This window comes from Pipistrellus kuhlii, unplaced genomic scaffold (assembly GCF_014108245.1).
Source record: "Pipistrellus kuhlii isolate mPipKuh1 unplaced genomic scaffold, mPipKuh1.p scaffold_m20_p_13, whole genome shotgun sequence".
NCBI classification, from domain to species: domain Eukaryota; kingdom Metazoa; phylum Chordata; class Mammalia; order Chiroptera; family Vespertilionidae; genus Pipistrellus; species Pipistrellus kuhlii.
In genome coordinates, this window is record NW_023425438.1 from 4,339,054 (window position 1) to 4,357,182 (window position 18,129).

Consider the following 18,129-nt stretch of genomic DNA (forward strand, 5'->3'; position numbering starts at 1 on the left):
CCCACCGGGGCGCGCGCAAGGCACTCCGGGAGAAAGAGGAGGAGGGCGGCGCTCGCCTCCCGGCGGCGTGCGACGCCGCTCCCGCGCTCCCGCGCTCCCGCCGGGGCTCTGCGCGTGCGCACGCTCCCCGCGCCGCGCGCCGCGGCCGCCCCCCTCCCCTCCGGCGCGCGCTCCCGCCCTCACCTCGCGGGCTCGCGGCGGGCTGTGGGCTCGGCGGCGGCGGCGGCGGCGCGTTCTGTATTGTGTGCCGGCGGTGGGCGGCGCGGGCGCGGTGTTTCCGAACGCTGCGTTCGGCTGTCTTCCCGCGTGGGGCCTCGACTTCCGAATTCGCTTACCCCCTCCGCTTCCTCTCCGGGAGCTCCTTCTCCCCCGACTGCGATGGCCTTACGGCGCGCGCGCCTCTTCCGGGGTGCTGGCACCCACGGGAGCCCGACAGTCATCCAGGCCTTTAGGTTTCACCCAAACCCTTTCCCCGCGTCAAGATTATGGAGGCGCATTTTTATTTTATTTATTTTATTTTATTTTTTATTTCAGAGGGAAAGGGAGAGGGAGAGAGAAATCCAAATGATGAGAGAGAAATCATTGATTGGCTGCCTCCTGCACAACCCCTGGTGGGGGTTGGACTTGCAACCCAGGCAAGTGCCCTGACCTGGTTCATAAGTCCACGTTCAGCCACCAAGCCACACTGGCTAGGCATCTAGGAAGGCTTAATGCTTTTTGGGGGAAAAAGGGCCCTCGTTTTTTGTTTGTTTAAAAAAAATATATCTATATATCTATCTATATATCTATCTATCTATATATCTATCTATATATATATATATATAATTGATTTTTTTCAGAGAGGAAGTGAGAGAGATAGTTGGAAACATCCATCAGCTGCCTCCTGCACTACCCCCACTGGGGATGTGCCCCCAACCAACGTGCCCTTGATTGGAATTAAACCTGGGACCCTGGAGTCTGCAGGCTGACACTCTATCCACCGAGCCAAACTGGTTTCGGAGAGGACCCTCTATTTTTATTTTACAGATCATACAGCTCGTTTTATTTATGAAGTATTATCTCTATTAGAGAAAAGATTTTTTTTTACTACCACAATTCTTTGCACCTTAAAAATCAAAACATGCATTATCAATATTCAAATCAGGCGTATGTGACATTTCCCAAATTTGCCTCTAGAAACATTTCTTCGTGGGAAATCTCTTAAGAGGTTTTGTGTTCCGCAGAACACAGAAGAAAGCCCAACCCTTTCATGATCTGACTCCACCTTTCTCTAGCTCCTGATTCCCTAAGCACAGTGAGCCGTCTTGCCTCTGAGCGTTCACATATGCTTTGCAATCTGGCCTTGCTCATTAGGCACCTTCTCATTATAATTGGCTTCTCTTGTAGATTTACCTACAAGTCAAGGATGCACTCCTCTGCTACCATAAATATTAGATCGTTAAGGTGAACATAGTAATTGATGCCTCACATCCATCCTAATCACTTGGGAGCTTGTGAGACATGGAGAATCTTGGCCCAACTACAGACTTACTGATTCAGAATTTGCATTTTAACAAGATTCCTGGGTCATTCCTCTACATGATAAAAAGTTTAAGGAGCATGGGTAAACCAACCACAGTCGTTTTATTTGGCTTGATAGTAAGTGGCTTTGGAATGGGTGTATCATCTGTTTTGAGACACAAAGAGTTGCCAACTCAGAGCATCTATATATATAAAAGGCTAATATGCAAAGTGTCGCCTCAACCAGGAGTTCAATCACTCGCTATGGTGTGTGCTGACCACCAGGGGGCTGCGTGGAATGAAAAAAGGCCTTTGTTGGCAGCTGGGGAAGGAAGACTGAGGCTGGCAGCCAGAAGGCTCCAATCAGCCCTTATTGTCAGCTAGCTAGGCCTAGGAACCCTACCCGTGCATGAATTTCATGCCCTGGACCTCTAGTCTGGGATAAAAACCCATCTCTTCTGGATGTAAACAAGAAAGCAAGTTGCCCCAATTCCTGCTGATAGGCCTCTTGTGACCATTCTCTCCTTCTTTAGTAACAGGTCCTGTGGGCTGGAAGAGGCATAGGTTGGAATGAGTGTCCTGACTTTCTCATTGCATTGTATCTTAGCACATTGCAGACCAGCAGTTTTATTGCTAGCTTTACCCAGTGGCCAGATAAGCTTTTATTGAACAAGTACAAAAAACGTTTTACATAAATGTTAAAGGCATGCTTTAAAATTAAATACCCATTGCATTTTGAAGCTATTTATTACATGTTCTTACAAGCTAATATCTTTTTAAAGAATTCTCATGATTGGCCACAAGGCTTAGAACAGAAAACACGAGAGTTCTCATGATCCATCCACAATGTGTTAGGAATGTGTCTATATGGCCTGTTGAGACAAGTGGTTTTCAACCAGAGTTGCATATCAGAATCACCTGAGGAACACTTGAACTATAGATCAACTCCCAGGGCCCACCCCAGAGATGGTTGTAAGCTGAGGCCTGGATATTGATATTTTCAGAAAGCTCCTCAATTGTTTGTAATACGTAGCCCCTCAGAACACCAGTGTAGGCAGATTACATCTTAGAGCAGAATGCCATTTTAATATTTCCTGTGCAAATGCCCCCTTTCCACTGGACTGCTTATAGACTTCTTATAAACTTATTTTCTTTTTTTTAAAAAATCTGTTTTTATTGATTTCAGAAAGGGGGGGGGAGGGAGAGAGAGAGAGAGAGAGAAATCAATGATGAGAAATAATCATTTTTGGGCTGTCTCCTGCACACCCTGTACTGGGGATTGATCCCAAAACCCAAGCATGACCGGAAATCAAACCATAACCTCTTGGTTCATGGATTGATGCTCAACCACTGAGTCACACTGGCTGGGCAGTAAATTCTTATAACTAAGTTCAAATCATTCCAATTTTGATACCACTGAAATACTAATGTCCCCATTTGGTGAACATCATTATTTCCTGCATAGATACAGGTAGAAGATAGATAGAGAGCTACATAGACAAGAGTGATGGGAACAGGAATAAGCTCAATCTGTCCATGCTGTTTTAAAAATGCAGTGTTGAGTTTGGCCTTTAATAAAATAACTGAAGCAAATGCTCAGATGCATGTTTCTTCATTGCAAGAGAGATTGGTTGATAAAAGGTTCCTCAAGGTTAAACAAAATAATAGATATCATTAATAGGACGATATGCTTCAATATTGGCAAGTATTGAGTTTCTGTTTTCTTATGGAAAAGCCTAAAAAGTATGAGAGATTAGCACACTTTTACTTCCTTCTGCTTCTTCCCCGTACTTCCTACTTTTGCTTACATTATAATACTTTTTACTTTGTCAGAATTTATGACATGTACACTCTATTTTTAGCTATCACTTACCTACTGATTTTTTTCATAACTTCAGTATTCTGTCTTTTGTGTGATGTGCTCCTCCCCCTGGCCCCTTCCCCCCACCCTCCAGTCTGTTTGTTTAATGGAAAGGCCACTTTTTCTTCTTGCTACTCCAGGTTAGCACAAATAAGCCTGGCACACTTCTTTTTGCTTTGAGCTAATACGAGTCAAATCTTTTTGCCCAGCTACTGTGACTCAAAGGTTGAGCATCAACCTATGAACCCGGAGGTCATAGTTTGATTCCCTGTCAGAACACATGCTGAGTTGTGGGCTTGATCCCCAGTAGGGGGCATGCAGGAGAAAGCCAACCAATGATACTGTCATCATCGATGTTTCAATTTCTCTCTCTCCCTTCTCTAGGGGGATATATATATATATGATTTCAAAAACTTTTGACAGCTTTCTCACTCATCTGGGACCAGTGTGTCTTTCCTATAGTTTGAGTATTGCATATAGTTGTGTGTTTTTTTAAATACATTTTTATTGATTTCAGCAAGAAAGGGAGAGGGAGGGAGAGAGACAGAAACATCAATGATGAGAGAGAATCATTGATTGGCTGCCTCCTGCACCTCTGCTTCTGGGGATTGAGCTGCAACCTGAGCATGTGCCCTTGACTGGAATTGAACCCAGGACCTTCCAGTCTGCAGTCCAACGCTCTACCCAGTGAGCCAAACTAGCTAGGGCTGGCATATAGTTTTAAGCCACTTTTCTGTAGTCTGAGAAAAACGTAGTTGGCGTGGCAAAGACTTTAGCACTAAGGTCAATTCTTACTGGAAGGCCTAGATTCTCTTCACTCAGCAGACATTCTCCTGAACATTCTTTGCCAATACCCAGTCAAGGAGCTATTCTGTTCCCATGGATGTTATCTTATTCTGTCAACTGGCAAATCTTGGTGACATCTGTTCCGCTTTCTGGCTTTCCCTGACGTGGCAGCCTGGTCTGTCAGAACCCTGTCTCAGTGTTAAAGCAAAGCAAGGATCTACTTGTGCAGAAGCCCCCTACCCCCTCCACGACTGAGCCCCATTTCTTAAGGAAGTATATGTATGTGAAGGCTTGGTTTATATCCGTTTCCCATTGTTGAAATCATGAGGAAGTTTTTCTTAGATGTTCTTACTCTGGAGACTTTGCATAACACAGAATAATCCCTTGCTCTCCAAGTGAAACGTCCAAGAAAGCATTTCTCCACAGCTTTTCTTTCCAATCTCAAAGTCCTTTCCACGACTTCCTTCTGTCATTCTGATGGGAGTATTCTCAAGAGCAGCATGGCTTGTGCAGGCTTGAATTCCACTCCCTCCAGCCTTTGCAAAATAAAGACCTTGACTATCCGTTGTTCTCCTGTGACCGTCAATAAAGCAGTGGTGACCTGGACTGTGGCCTGTCTTGGGTTCTGGGAAGAGTTGTTCTAGCTGGAATAAGCTATGGTGGCTGTGGGCTTGTTTGCTTGTATTCTCTGAATGCTTGTGTGTGAGGCCAGTGCTGTTGCCATTGTAAACATTTCACTGACCCCCGAAGGAGAGGCTAAATGAACATTAGAGGGCGAGCCAGAGGCATTTCCCTGGATATGAACATACTTAGATTAGGTGGGGTTCTCCCAGCTTGTTATGGTTTCTCAGGGGGAAAGTCCTGGGTATTCCTCCAATTGGGGCTTTTCCTGGTTCACAATAAGGAAGTTCAGTTCCTAGACACAGAGAGATCTATGACTGTCCCATGTCTCCAAGGCAAGGGCACCTCTGGACCAGGAGGCTGGTCCTTCTCAGACATGCCACACTCCAATAATTCCCAGAGGATGACTTGCATACCATTGGGGTGACTCTGAGGCTGTGAGAAGGTGAGTCACGGAGTCAAATTATGCTCATAAATTCAAAAATAAATCAAGGAAAATCGACTGGAATCCTGTACTTTATAGACTGCCAGGAAAATATATTATGCTTTCCATTTTTTGTCATTAAACTAGAGATATATTCCCACAGAAATACACAATATTATAGAAAATTTCTCAGTAGTGCAGCAGGCTCTCTGAGTTATTGTGATTTATATAATGTGGACGAAAAAGGAGTGCTTTAATAAATCTAACCAAAAGTTAACCTCACAGGGTGATCTGGTCATAAATGCCTACCTGGGCAGGTCATGATAGGTAGTCATGCCCCAGGCATATAACTTCTTTATGAAAAGGTTTAAGCAAGCTGTGTCCATTGTTCTTGTGCATCTCGATTGACACACCTGAAATGCCCACCTCCCTGTAATCTTTCATGTACTTGCTCATTCCTCAGTTCCAAAGGTAATACATAAACACTTTCCAGCATTTAAGATCTTGCTTTCCAGTATTGTCATCCATTTGGCTCAAATAAATTCTTTTAAAAATATATATATTTTATTGATTTTTTACAGAGAGGAAGGGAGAGAGATAGAGAGCTAGAAACATAGATGAGAGAGAAACATCGACCAGCTGCCTCCTGCACACCCCCTACCAGGGATGTGCCCGCAACCAAGGTACATGCCCTTGACCGGAATCGAACTCGGGACCTTTCAGTCTGCAGGTCAACGCTCTATCCACTGAGCCACACAGGTTTTGGCAACAAATCCTTTTTTAATCACACCGAGTTTATGTTAATATGGTTACTTTGGTTGCCTGAGAAGCCAGCCGGGTATTGAGAGAGTTAGAACTCTCAGCCCCATCTGCCACCTCTGGAGAGGAGTTGGAGGTTGAATTAATCACTAATTGCCAATGATTCCATCAGCCATGCCTACATACTGAGGCCTCTATAAAAACTCTAAACAATAGAGTGCTGAGAGCTTCTATATGGGAGAAGGTGGGGCTGCTGGGAGAGTGACACATCTGGAGAGATCAGGGAAACTCCTCCATCCCCCCATTTCTTGCCCTATGCCTCACCTCCATTTGGCTATTCTGAGTTGTATCCTTTCATTTTATTTTAATTTTTTTCAAATTATAGATGAGCCCTGGCCGAGTAGCTCAGGTGGTTAGAGCATTGTTCTGATACCCCAAGGCTGTGGGCTCCACCTCCCATCAAGGCACATAAAAGAATCAACCAATGAATACATAAATAAGTGGATGAACAAATCGATGTTTCTCTCTCTGCTTTCCTCTCTCTCTCTCTCTCTCTCTCTCTCTGTCTCTCTCCCCCTCTGTCTCTCTCTCTCTCGTTAACCAAATTTGAGATTATGTCAGTAGCCTTTCCCAATGAATAAGGAAGTTGGATCTCATTCTGTGGGTTAGTTTGCTTTTAAAGTTCTACGATTCTTTCTTTATAATATATATTTTTTATTTTAATTGATTTCAGAGATGAAGGGGGAGGTAGAAGCATCAATGATAAGAGAGAATCACTGATCTGCTGCCTCTTGCCCATTCCCTACTGGGGATTGAGCCTGCAATCTGGGCATGTGCCCTGCCTGGTTCATAGGGTCGACGCTCAACCACTGAACCACACTGGCTGAATTCCTCTCTCTCTTACGAATCAATAAGTAATAGAAAGTTAAGGGGTAGTAGAAGTGAGCCAGCAGGCTGCATGAGCTCAGAGGCAAGAGAGTCCTTGGAGCTTAGGAGAGAGAAAGGCAAAGGTTAGCAGCTGGAGCGGTGGGGGGGGGGGGGGGGGGGGGGGGGGGGGGGGGGGGGGGGCGGGGGGAGAGAAAGAGAAAGCAATACTCGGGGGCAGGCTCCCAGAGAGCTCTTTGCTGGTTTATTGTCTTGTCTTCCTGCCCTAGAAGGCAAGCTCTACGGAGGCAGGGATTTGTGTTTGCTGCTGTAGCCCAGCTCCCACACCTGGGGAAAGCAGTAAGAAATATGTGTGGGACGAGTGGATGAGCTCCTCATGGGAAGGTGGCTGCTCATACTTGCCTAAGTGTTTCTGGGAAAAGCTTGACGAGGGGTTTCCTCCAGAGCCCCTGAGGAGACAGGGGAGGGCGGGCGGGCGCTACCTGGCTCTGCTCTGTTCTCAGCAGAGTGGGCAGCTGCCCCAGGGAAGTAAGATGAGTTTCTTACTGTGGGGGAGATGTTTCTGTTTCTAGAAGTGCAGGCCTCAGGGTTGGAGGCATCAAAACCAGTCCAGCGAGAGCGAGGGCAAGATTCTGTCCAGACTCGTAAAAATGAGAGAATCACCGGGGCCGCCCGAGCCTTGCTGTCTGTCCCAGGTGAGACCAGCAAAATGGACACGGTGGCAGCCCATGGAGCGGTAGTGTTCTTTTTTTAAACACAATGCAGATTTATTTATTATAAAATCCTGTTTTTATTGATTTTAGAGAGAGAAAGAGAGACAGAGAAGCATTGATCAGTTGCCGCCTGTATGCACCCTGATGAGGATCGAACCCACAACCTGGGTATGTGCCCTAACTGGGAATCAAACCCTCAACCTTTTGGTGGAGGGGATGAAGCTCCAACCAACCGAGCCACACCCTCCAGGCGTGTGGCTGAAGGACAGGGATGGAGTAAGTGAGGGCAATGGGCCACTGTCCCAGCACACAGAGGACATGGAAGCTGGACGGAACCCTGTTTTGCCATGAAAACAGCAGCTAGCGAGAAGCAGGCCTTACTTTCAGAGTCACCCATTGTCTCAGAAAGTATTTTTTACTTCATATATGTGCCATGCATGGTTTTAGGCCTTTGAGGAGCCGGAGGTTCCTGCGATATGGACCATGGGGAGAACCCAGACTCCCTGCAGTTCAGCTCCTCCTTTTTTCTCTGCGGGGGAGGAGCTCAGGATGGCCAGCCTCCCTTCCACCCCACAGCAGAGATCCGCACGACCTGCATCCCCCGAGGCTGCCAGGAGGCCCTGGGCAGCCTCTGGAGCATCGCCGCTCCTCACCAGGGGACCCCTCGGCCCCTCCTCCTAACTGCTGCCAACTCCCCAGGGGAGGAGGGATGTCTCCACCACCGCAGCCCAGTGCTCTGCAGCCAGAGCTCCACCTGCTGGGACTGGCTCCCTTTGCCACCTGGAGCTGCCACAGGCACTGGTTCTGGGGCTTGCTGAGGGCAAGAAAGACTGCTGTGTCTAGCGGGGGAGGGGGTGTGTGTGAGGGTGGGAGGGTGGGAGGGGGCAGAAGATGGAAGAAGAGGCTTCTTCAGGACAGGGTATTTGGGCCAGGTGACCTTCCGCAGAGTTGGCAGGGGGCCAAACGATGAGCCAGTTGGGTCCGGAGTTTAGGATGGAGCTCAGGCACTGAGCCCAGGACCAGGCTGACCCTGGCAAGGGGAGATCTTCAGCGTCTGCAGCGGGGCATGACAACCTGAGGTCTTACAGGTCGGCCTCACTCATTCACCCGGAGACACAGCAGCCACAGGCTCAGCTCAGGCTTCCCAAAGGACTGTGAGGGCAGCGGGACTTCTGAGAGGACTGTCTTGTCTCTGGCAGCTGGAGGGGGTGGAATCGCCTGTGAACTCTTGGGTGCATATCTGAAACAGCTTGGTGAGGCTAAGAACACCTACAGGCTGATGGGATCTGGTTTCCATCATTTGGCGCTCCTTGCATGGTCTATGCCAGCGTTTTTCAACCGCTGTTCCGCGGCACACTAGTGTGCCGCGAGATGTTGCCTGGTGTGCCGTAGGTGCAGACAAGACAAGAATTTTATAATTTTTCACTATTTTGTTTACTTAATATTTCATAATAAAGTAATTATAAAATACTTTCTTTGTGTTTATTTGATTCCTATTCAAGAGAATTACTTTATATATAGTCAATATAGGCACGGAGTTAAATTTTTTAACATTTTCTAATGGTGGTGTGCCTCGTGATTTTTTTCATGAAACAAGTGTGCCTTTGCCTAAAAAAGGTTGAAAAACACTGGTCTATGCCATGCATCCTGAGTTTTGGTTATGACCAGCCATGGGGCCTGGGGCTCGCTTCACAGGTACAACGCATGGGAGGAGAGATGTATCTTATGGGTTTGTAGACTTCGCTGTTTCTTTCCCTCTTTTCTTTTAAAAAATAAAAATGTATTTTATTGATTTTTTACAGAGAGGAAGAGAGAGACATCAATGATAACAGAATCATTGATCGGCTGCCTCCTGCCTCCTTATTGGGGATGGAGCCTGTAACCCGGGTATGTGCCCTGACCAGGAATGGAACTCTGACCTCCTGGTCCATGTGTCTACACTCACCCACTGAGCCACACCGGCCAGGCTCCATGTCTCTCTAAGAAAACGCTGAGCTCTGAGTGCAACACGTGGCCATCGGAGCATATTTGTGAGATTTTAAATTTTGTTCCATTGGATATTCAATTGGGAGTTCTCATATTTGATAATTTTCCAGTATTATACTTTTAATTATTAAAAATATTAATTTATTTATTTTGCCGAAACCGGTTTGGCTCAGTGGTAGAGCGTTGGTCTGCGGACTGAAACGTCCCAGGTTCGATTCCGGTCAGGGGCATGTACGTTGGTTGCGGGCACATCCCCGGTAGGGGGTGTGCAAGAGGCAGCTGGTCTGTGTTTCTCTCTCATCAAAGTTTCTAGCTCTCTATCTCTCTCCCTTCCTCTCTGTAAAAAATCAATAAAAATATATTTAAAATATATATATATATATTAATTTATTTATTTTAGAGAGAGGAAAGGAGAGAGAAACATCAATTTGTTGTTGCGACTTACTCATGTATTCATTGGTTGCTTCTTATAGGAACTAAGGACCGAATCCACAACCTTAGAACAATCTTGGTGCATCAGGATGCTCTAACCAACTGAGCTACCCACCTGGCCAGGGCATTTTTAATTATTTTAGCTTTATAATATGTTTTCATATTTCATATGGCTAATCTTTCCTCACACTCTTTTATTTTAGAATTTTCTTGGTCATTCATTAGTAGGGCCCTTAGAGCTTAGGAGAGAGAAAGACGAAGGTAATGCACCTGTGAGGGGAATGGTGGGGAAAAGGAGGGAGAGCGGGGAGGGAAATTCGCAGGCATGAGAAGGACAGCATGCTTGTTGACCATTCTTATTTGATTGTTTCCATAAGAACTTTAGAATCAGTGTGTCTAACTAATTAATGAAAAATTAATTAAAATTTAATTAATCTCCTAACCTAGATCATGGTTTGAGTTTCCATTTGTTCTAGGGTTCTTTTCCTGTCTCCATCAAGAAGTTTAAAAATGTTTAAACTGAATCTTGTTCATTACAGTTTAATTTGCATTCCTATAATTATTCTTAAGGTAGAGCATCTTCTTATGTTTTAATTAGCCATCCACTCCCTTCCATCCCCACTTATTTTGTTAATAGTCTATTTATAACTTATTGCCAATGTTTTACTTGGGCTATTTTTTATTTATTTATAAATGTTGATTTATACATAGTATATAATCCGGATACTGTTGTCAGTTACATGAATTGAAAATGTCTTCTTCTAGTCTGTGGCTTGTTCTTCATTGGCATCATTTGATTTAAAAAAAAATATTTTTATTAAAAAATATACATTCTTATTCTTTTTTACAGGGAGTAAGGGAGAGAGTTAGAGCTAGAAACATCGATGAGAGAGAAACATCTATCAACTGCCTCCTGCACACCTCCTACTGGAGATGTGCCCGCAACCAAGGTACATGCCCTTGACTGGAATCGAACCTGGGACCTTTCAATCCACAGACCAGTGCTCTATCCACTGAGCCAAATTGGTCAGGATCATTTGATTTTTAAAAGTTTAATTTTAAAATATAATAATATCTTTTATGGCTAATGCTCTTTGGGTCCTGTTTTAAAAAGAAATACTCTCCTTTCTTAAGGCCAGGAAAATATTTTCCTGTGCTTTTTGTCTTTACAAAGAACCGATAATTCATTTGCAATTAATGTACCTTATAATTCCTGTTTAGCAGTTCACTGACTGTATCTGGCAGCATTCTTAGTAAGCACAATAATGAACTGATTTGTGCAGAAAAGAATTTTACTAATATGCATTAAGTAATAACAACATCAGTTTTTGGTGCCAGGTAGCGAGTCACCTTGAGGTTCAACCCCAATCGTGACCGTGGATTGAAGGAGCTGCAGCAGAAGTACAAGGTCCACTCTGTGCCCCTCCACAAGGACAATGAGGGCCAGACGGGTCAAGGTCACTCCAAAGGTCAGCAAAGTGGCAGGTCAAGCAGGTGTACAGAAAGACAGGTGTCCTGTCCATGGACCGGTGCAGTGTGAGAAGGCTATGGGTACATCTGGGCATGTGGGCGTTCACCCCAGCGAGGTGCCTATCACCAGGCTAAAGTTGGACAAAGAGCAGGAACGCAAAGCCCCATCTCCACAAGTTGGGAAAGAGGCAGGCAAAATATAAGGAAGAACTTAACTGAGAAAACGCAGAAGTAAATATAACCTGTTATGCAACTGCGGGTTAGCTGTAGGTCTTTAGCCTGGTGTGTATTCCTTTCAAACTTTTCAAGATGTCCCTGGAGTATTTTTGTTTTGTTCCTGTTCTGTTATTGATACAATCTGTAAACCTACTGTTGCTATTGTGATTAAATGTATGAACAGAAGTTGGAAATGTTCCTTACAAAAGCAAAAAGCAAAGCAAGCAAAAAATAATAACAGTTAAGCATCACTGTCGAGTATCATTTGAAATTCTTTTCCTATATGAAACTCATGTCATCGTAAATCCTGGGGCCCTGGCGGTGTAGCTCAGTTCATTACAGAGCCTTCCCAATATGCCAAAGTTGCAGGTTCGATTCCCGGTCAGAGCACGTACAAGAATCAATTCAATGAAAGCATGAGTGGAACAATGAATGGATGTTTCTTCTCACTTTATCTCTTTCTAAAAGAGAAAAAGGAAGAAATCCTGGATTCAGCACACTGTAGTGACTGAATATAATCCTTGGATGCTCCCCTTTGGTGACTATGCTAATGTATCCAGTCGCTTTTACTGCGTAACATATTATCTTAACATGCATGGCTTACCATGGTAACCATTTATGAGTTAATGATTCTGTGGGTCAACATGTTGGGCTGGTTCAGTTCCTCTGGTCTTGGCTGGGCTCAGTCAAGCTTCTGTGGCCTTCTCTAGTTTGGGGGGGGGTTTCTTCTCCCCCTCCCCCACCCCGCCCATCCCAACACGCACATTTCTGAATTTCTGGCTGTTGGCTGGGGAAAACAAGGCCATTGGTTATATGTCTCTCACCATCTGGCTCGTTCCCATGTTGATGTCAAGGTAACAAGTGGAGCAAGCGAGGGCAAGCTTCCGTGTGCAATTACTTTTTACGTCTCTCTGCTTGCTTCAAGTTTGCTATGATCACGTCAAGTGACGCGAAGCCTAACTCCGGGTTAGTTCGAAAGAGGGCAATGGCACGAGAGCTTGAGAGACGATACATTTGCAGGAATTTTGCTTGATATCGGTCACGGGGAAACATTTACACATAGCAATTGGCAAACAATACAGACAAAGGCTTTCCCCCGCTTACCCCCCCCCCCCCCCCCCCCGAGAACCAGTTTACAACTACGATGTCCCTAGGACTATCTGAGGACATGGGAACCCAGAGAGGAAGCATTGCCGCTGCTTTTGAAACTACCCTAGAGAATGTGGTCTTTCTGTATATCGTGGAGTCACAGTTTTCCAGCATGACCATGACCGGAGTGGCGTGGTGTGTGCACAAAGATAGCTGTGTACGTGTGGAGCAGTCAGGGGTTCATTTATGTCTTGTTCAGCATCCTTCAGTCTTTTGCGGTCAGACCCTGCTTGAACCCAGCCAAGCCATTCTCCGTGACACAGTGATTTATCCGAAGGACAAACCCACAAACCGAGCTCATTCAGTCAGAATCATTCCCCAGGGTTCTTTCCAACCGAAGTTGGGGGAAGAAAGTCCCTCTCACAAATTGTGATAATATGAACCGAGAGCTGCCCGTGGTGATAATGACACGTTTGTGGGGGACAGTCAGCCCGAGAGAGAACAGCTCTCAGATCTGCATGAACGAGAGGCAGGAACAGAGAGAGTGGAAGGAGACAGAGAGGAAGAGACAAATCCACCCTGTCCCTTGCTGTCTGGTCGTGTCTAATGCCAAATACACCGTCTGAAGCAGGGTGAACGAACGTCTGCCACTTACACCCAATGCGTTTGGGCCAATACACAAACACACGTATCTCGTTGCAGGGGTGGAGAAACTAGGACAAGGGCGGATCAGCATTGCCGGGCAGAGACGGGATCTGGGTCAGGGCATCGAGTTCATCTCCCGGGGGGTCCATGAAACAAAGGCCTTGGTCCTATCATAGGCAGAGCTCCTCTGAGATTTGTAATTCTCCTCCTTGCGCCCGCCCCATGCCAGTTCAAGGTATGGTCGAAGACAATAGAGATGACTCCAGACAACTGGAGCAGAAAGAGGCGGACTGCAGGGAATTCGTTGATTATACCGCTGCTGGAGGGCAGGAGGCTGAGCTGCCAGGAAGGACGCCCCTGCCCGGAAATCATTATCCCACTGTGCTCCGCCTCTTTGTGACCACAGAGCTAGCGCCCACCACTGAGGTTTCTCCTTCTGCAACTGCAGAAAAAAAACCAAACAAAAACCAAACACCCCCCTGACCAGGCTCGCTAGCGGAAGCACCAGCCACCACAGAAGCACGTCTCACGTCCCAGGCTCTCACGCCTTACAGGCAACAACAGTTAGCATCGTCACCTGTGTCCTTCCAGAAAATCTCTGCATGCTTGTGTGTGTAGGCATACGTGTTTGTACAAAGCAAATGGAAGCACACCGAATGTTGGTCTGGTTGCTAATTGATTTAAAGGACCGCTATTTAGATGACTTTTCTTTCTTTCTGTTGTTTGGAGGGGGAGGGGGAATCCTTTTCTAAATGAGAATGGAAGACGATGACTAGCTTCCTCCCTTCCTCCTTCCCTCCTTTCCTCCCTTTCTTTCTTCTTTCCTTCCTTCCTTCCTTCCTTCCTTCCTTCCTTCCTTCCTTCCTTCCTTCCTTCCTTCCTCCCTCTCCCTCCCTCCCTCCCTCTCTCTCTCTCTCTCTCTCTCTCTCTCTCTCTCTCTCTCTCTCTCTCTCTCTCTCTTTCTTTCTTTCTTTCTTTCTTTCCTTATTAATGACTGGGTTTCTTAGACATACCACTTTGATCCCTAATTTTAACACGGATTCTAAGTCCTTGGGAATGAATCTAAACTACTTAGGAACAACATTAAGAATTAAACAAGAGGCACGTAACTCTTTGAAAATCCCTTTAAAATGAAGTGTTCTTTTGAGAGGGAACTTTAGATTTGTATATACGCATCTTTTCCTCTTAAAAGCCAAAGTCTTTATACTTTGGGAAGGTGAAACTGTATGCTTATTAACTTTTCTTTCTCTCTACTCATTAGTTTTTAAAGGGGCAGAATTTTGTAGCTTTGTCTGAATTCTATCTCAAAATTTACAGAGCCAAGAGCAAATACATTGTCCTTTTAAAAACATGACCGAAAGGGAAAAAGAAAAACAAATTAAAAAAAAACACACCTCTAAATGCTAAAGACTGAAAAACAAGCAAACACAAAACAATAATGACAACAACAATCCCCAAAACTAAAACAAAACAAAACAAAAAACAAACAAAAAAAAACACCACAAAAACAAAAAGTGTGAAAAGAAAGAAAAAATTCTGAATCTAAGAATAAATAGCATGCATGGGCTTGATTGCACATAAGGGGTAATCAGCTCAATGCATCACCTCGACAGTGCTCCAGAATCAGACTCCATGGAGGTCAGCGACGGGAGACAAAGGTGAGGGAAAAGAACAATGGAAGCCACTTGGCAGAGAAGGGCACCAGCCTCGCTCTCCCTTCCCACTGGCACAGGCCTGTCCCACAGGCCCTGGGGTTGAGTGAGGGACAGAGGGGGCGGGGCCAGCCTGAGTTACTGCCTTTGTGTGGGGACCTGCTGCAGGAGCCCCCTCTCTGGGTGAGAGCCATTGGTCTGGTGCACTCCCCACTGTTAATCATCCCAGCCCAGGGCGTGGCCTCCTGAGTGTGAGCCTCCAACTGGGGAAGATTCCAGCCCATCTCCAGGGGCAACCGGTTCCTTCTAAAGGCAGCATCACCCAGCTTCATGCTCCCACACTGGCCGTCCCCCTGGCTGGCCTGTTGTGGGAGTGGGATGGGGGCTGACTGGGAGGCTCAGGGAGGAGGAGTAAGGTCAAGGCAGGGCCATTTGGCTCAGAGAAGGGGGGCCCTGGGTGAGCACTGGGGCTGGAGTGCACTGCAGCCTTGGAGGGGAGCGGGTGCTCCCGAAGGTGATCTGGCTCCTAGTGCTGAGAGTGGCTCTCCAGGGGGCCCGGGGGTGGGGGTGGGCAGCAGCAGGCCTGAGGGGCGTGGATGGGTCTGAGGTCACAGCAAGGGAGGGCTGGCCTGCTTCCTGGTTGTGGGTGAGGAGCCGAGGTCGGCCATGACTCAGAGTCCGAGCCCAGCTGATCAGGGCTTGCAGACGGCCTTTCCTGGGAAGGGATCTCTGAGACAGCCACATTCCAAAGGTTCATGAGGCAGTTCTCTCGGGATCCCTGGGGGATGGCAGGGAAGGAGGCAGGACTGGGAATACCGAGAACAGTGTGGAGCCACCGGGCAGCCCCGTGGGAAATCGCAGCGACCCCTCAGGGATGGCCTGGCAGGGCTGTGCCAGCGTGGGCAACGGGGCTGGCCGTCACGTGCCCACACCGATCGGTCTCTGCATGGAAACCCCCTGGGAAAGGAGGTGGAAAGGAGGTCACTGAGGAAATCCCAGGGGCATGCTGACAGCGGGCCTTCCTGCCAGCAGCACTCCCGGCCGCGGAGGGGGACAAACCCATCCCTTCTGAGGGGCCCGGGGGGGCCCATCACGGTGTCCACCACAGCAAGGAAACACGGCAGGGCTCGTGGGAGGAGTTTGTTTGGGAAGGGGATGAGTTCTATCCGGACTCTCTGAGTTTGGGGTGTCTAAGCCAGTGGTTGGCAAACCCTGGCTCATGAGCCACGTGCTGGCGGCTCTTTGTCCCCTTGAGTGTTCTCACGCCACTTCTTCAAAATAGACTCGCCCAGGCCGAAAACCGATTTCTGCACACGGGCCACGAAGTTTCAATCGCACTGTATGTGGTACTTGGTGGGATAGCCACACTCAAGGGGCCAAAGGGTCGCATGTGCCTCGCGAGCCTCGGTTTGCTGGCCACCGGTCTAAGGGCGAGGCAGGTGGGTATCCCCTGGGCAGTGGGTGTGTAGGTCTGGAGGAAGGTGAAGGCCAGAAATACAGAATAAGCCAAAAAGGTTAAAGCGGAGGGGAAGTCAGAGGGACCAATGGGGCAGTTGGCGTCAGAGAGATGGAATCTGAGCTGATTCGCCGGCAGCTGGTCCTCAGAGGGTCTCGAAAGCGGAGGCATCTGGATAAGATCAGCAAAAAGCAGGGGAATCCCCAACTCCATTGCAGCTCTCTGAGATGCGTGAGGGCCCTGATCGCACACAACCTGGAGGACCTCTGAGTGGCCGACGTGCAAACCCAGTGGAAATAGGGACTGCGGGCTGAGGACTGGCGCTCCCCAGGGGAGGGAGATGCTCACGGGGGAGGTATCTCCCTTCATCTCCCTCCTCCTCCCTCCTCCACCCGCTCTCCCAGGCCTTTGCTCTGGGGCCTCTCAGCCCCTCTCCTCCTCTCTCTGTCTTTCCCTTCTCTGTCCAGTTCTCTCTCCTTCTCTCCCTCTGACCATTAGAGGGCAGTAGCTCACAGTCCAGGCCCTGGCATCCACTCTGAGCCTCTGCCTGTGCTCTGCCCGTGTGTGTGTGTGTGTGTGTGTGTGTGTGTGTGTGTGTGGTGTGTGATAGTGGTGGTGGTGGTGGTGATGGGGGGGCGTGAAGGGGACAAACACCAAGAATACCTGAGCTCTCAGGGCTCCTCCCCCAAGAGTCAGGCCAGCACTTGCAGGGCTCTTGTGCGGTGGGAAAGGCATGCTCAGGCGAGAGCGCGGGCACTGCTGCTCCTTTGCCTGCTCTGAAGCACAGGGGCAGAGGGGCCAGCTGTCTCTGCCTTGAATATGGGGACAGACAGGCCAGGTCGTACTCAAGACCTCTGAATGGACAATTCCTTTCCTCTGCTGGTTCATGGGGTGGCAGGTCACAGAGCCACAAGCAGTTGGGGCTGGATCTTATTCCCACCACATGTGTCCCAGGGTTTTCTTAAAAGGAGTTTTTCTGGAAATAACAGGTTTTAATGATGCCAGAGTGTCCAAGGCCTGGTGCAAGTTTTTCCGGTCTACCTTGCCAGGAAGCCCCAGGTAGGCCTGGCCACCGGGGTGTGAGTCCCCACACACCCCCGAAAGCTCATTGTGACCGACCACAAGTCCATCACATGGTCAGGCCACGAAAGACTAAGTTTTTCCAAGGGAAGGGGGGAAAGAATGAAATAACCTGGTTGGGGAGGGGGCATGCTGGGTTGGGGATCAGAATGCTTGCCTGGAGTCAGGTCCCAGCTGAAACCCTTCCCTTCTCTCCCCAAACCTAGCCCATAGGCCAGCTTCAGAGCTTTGATCACTTAAGGGGCGGCCTCGGCTCCTCTGGGTTCAGAGAGCAGCCCTGGTCAAGGGGAGGTGTGAGGAGCCAGGCCTAGGAGTGCTGGGATTTCAGAACCCTCAGACAGGCCACGTCAGCTGGTCGATGTTTCTCTCTCATCGATGTTTCTAGCTCTCTCTATCTCTCCCTTCCTCTCTGTAAAAAAAAAAAAAAAAAAAAAAAAAAAAATCAATAAAATATATATATTTTAAAATCTATTGGTTGATTTTAGAGAAAGAAGGGAGTCTATTTTGAAGAAATGGCATTAGAAGAAGTTTAAGTTTAAAAAATGGGACTCTCA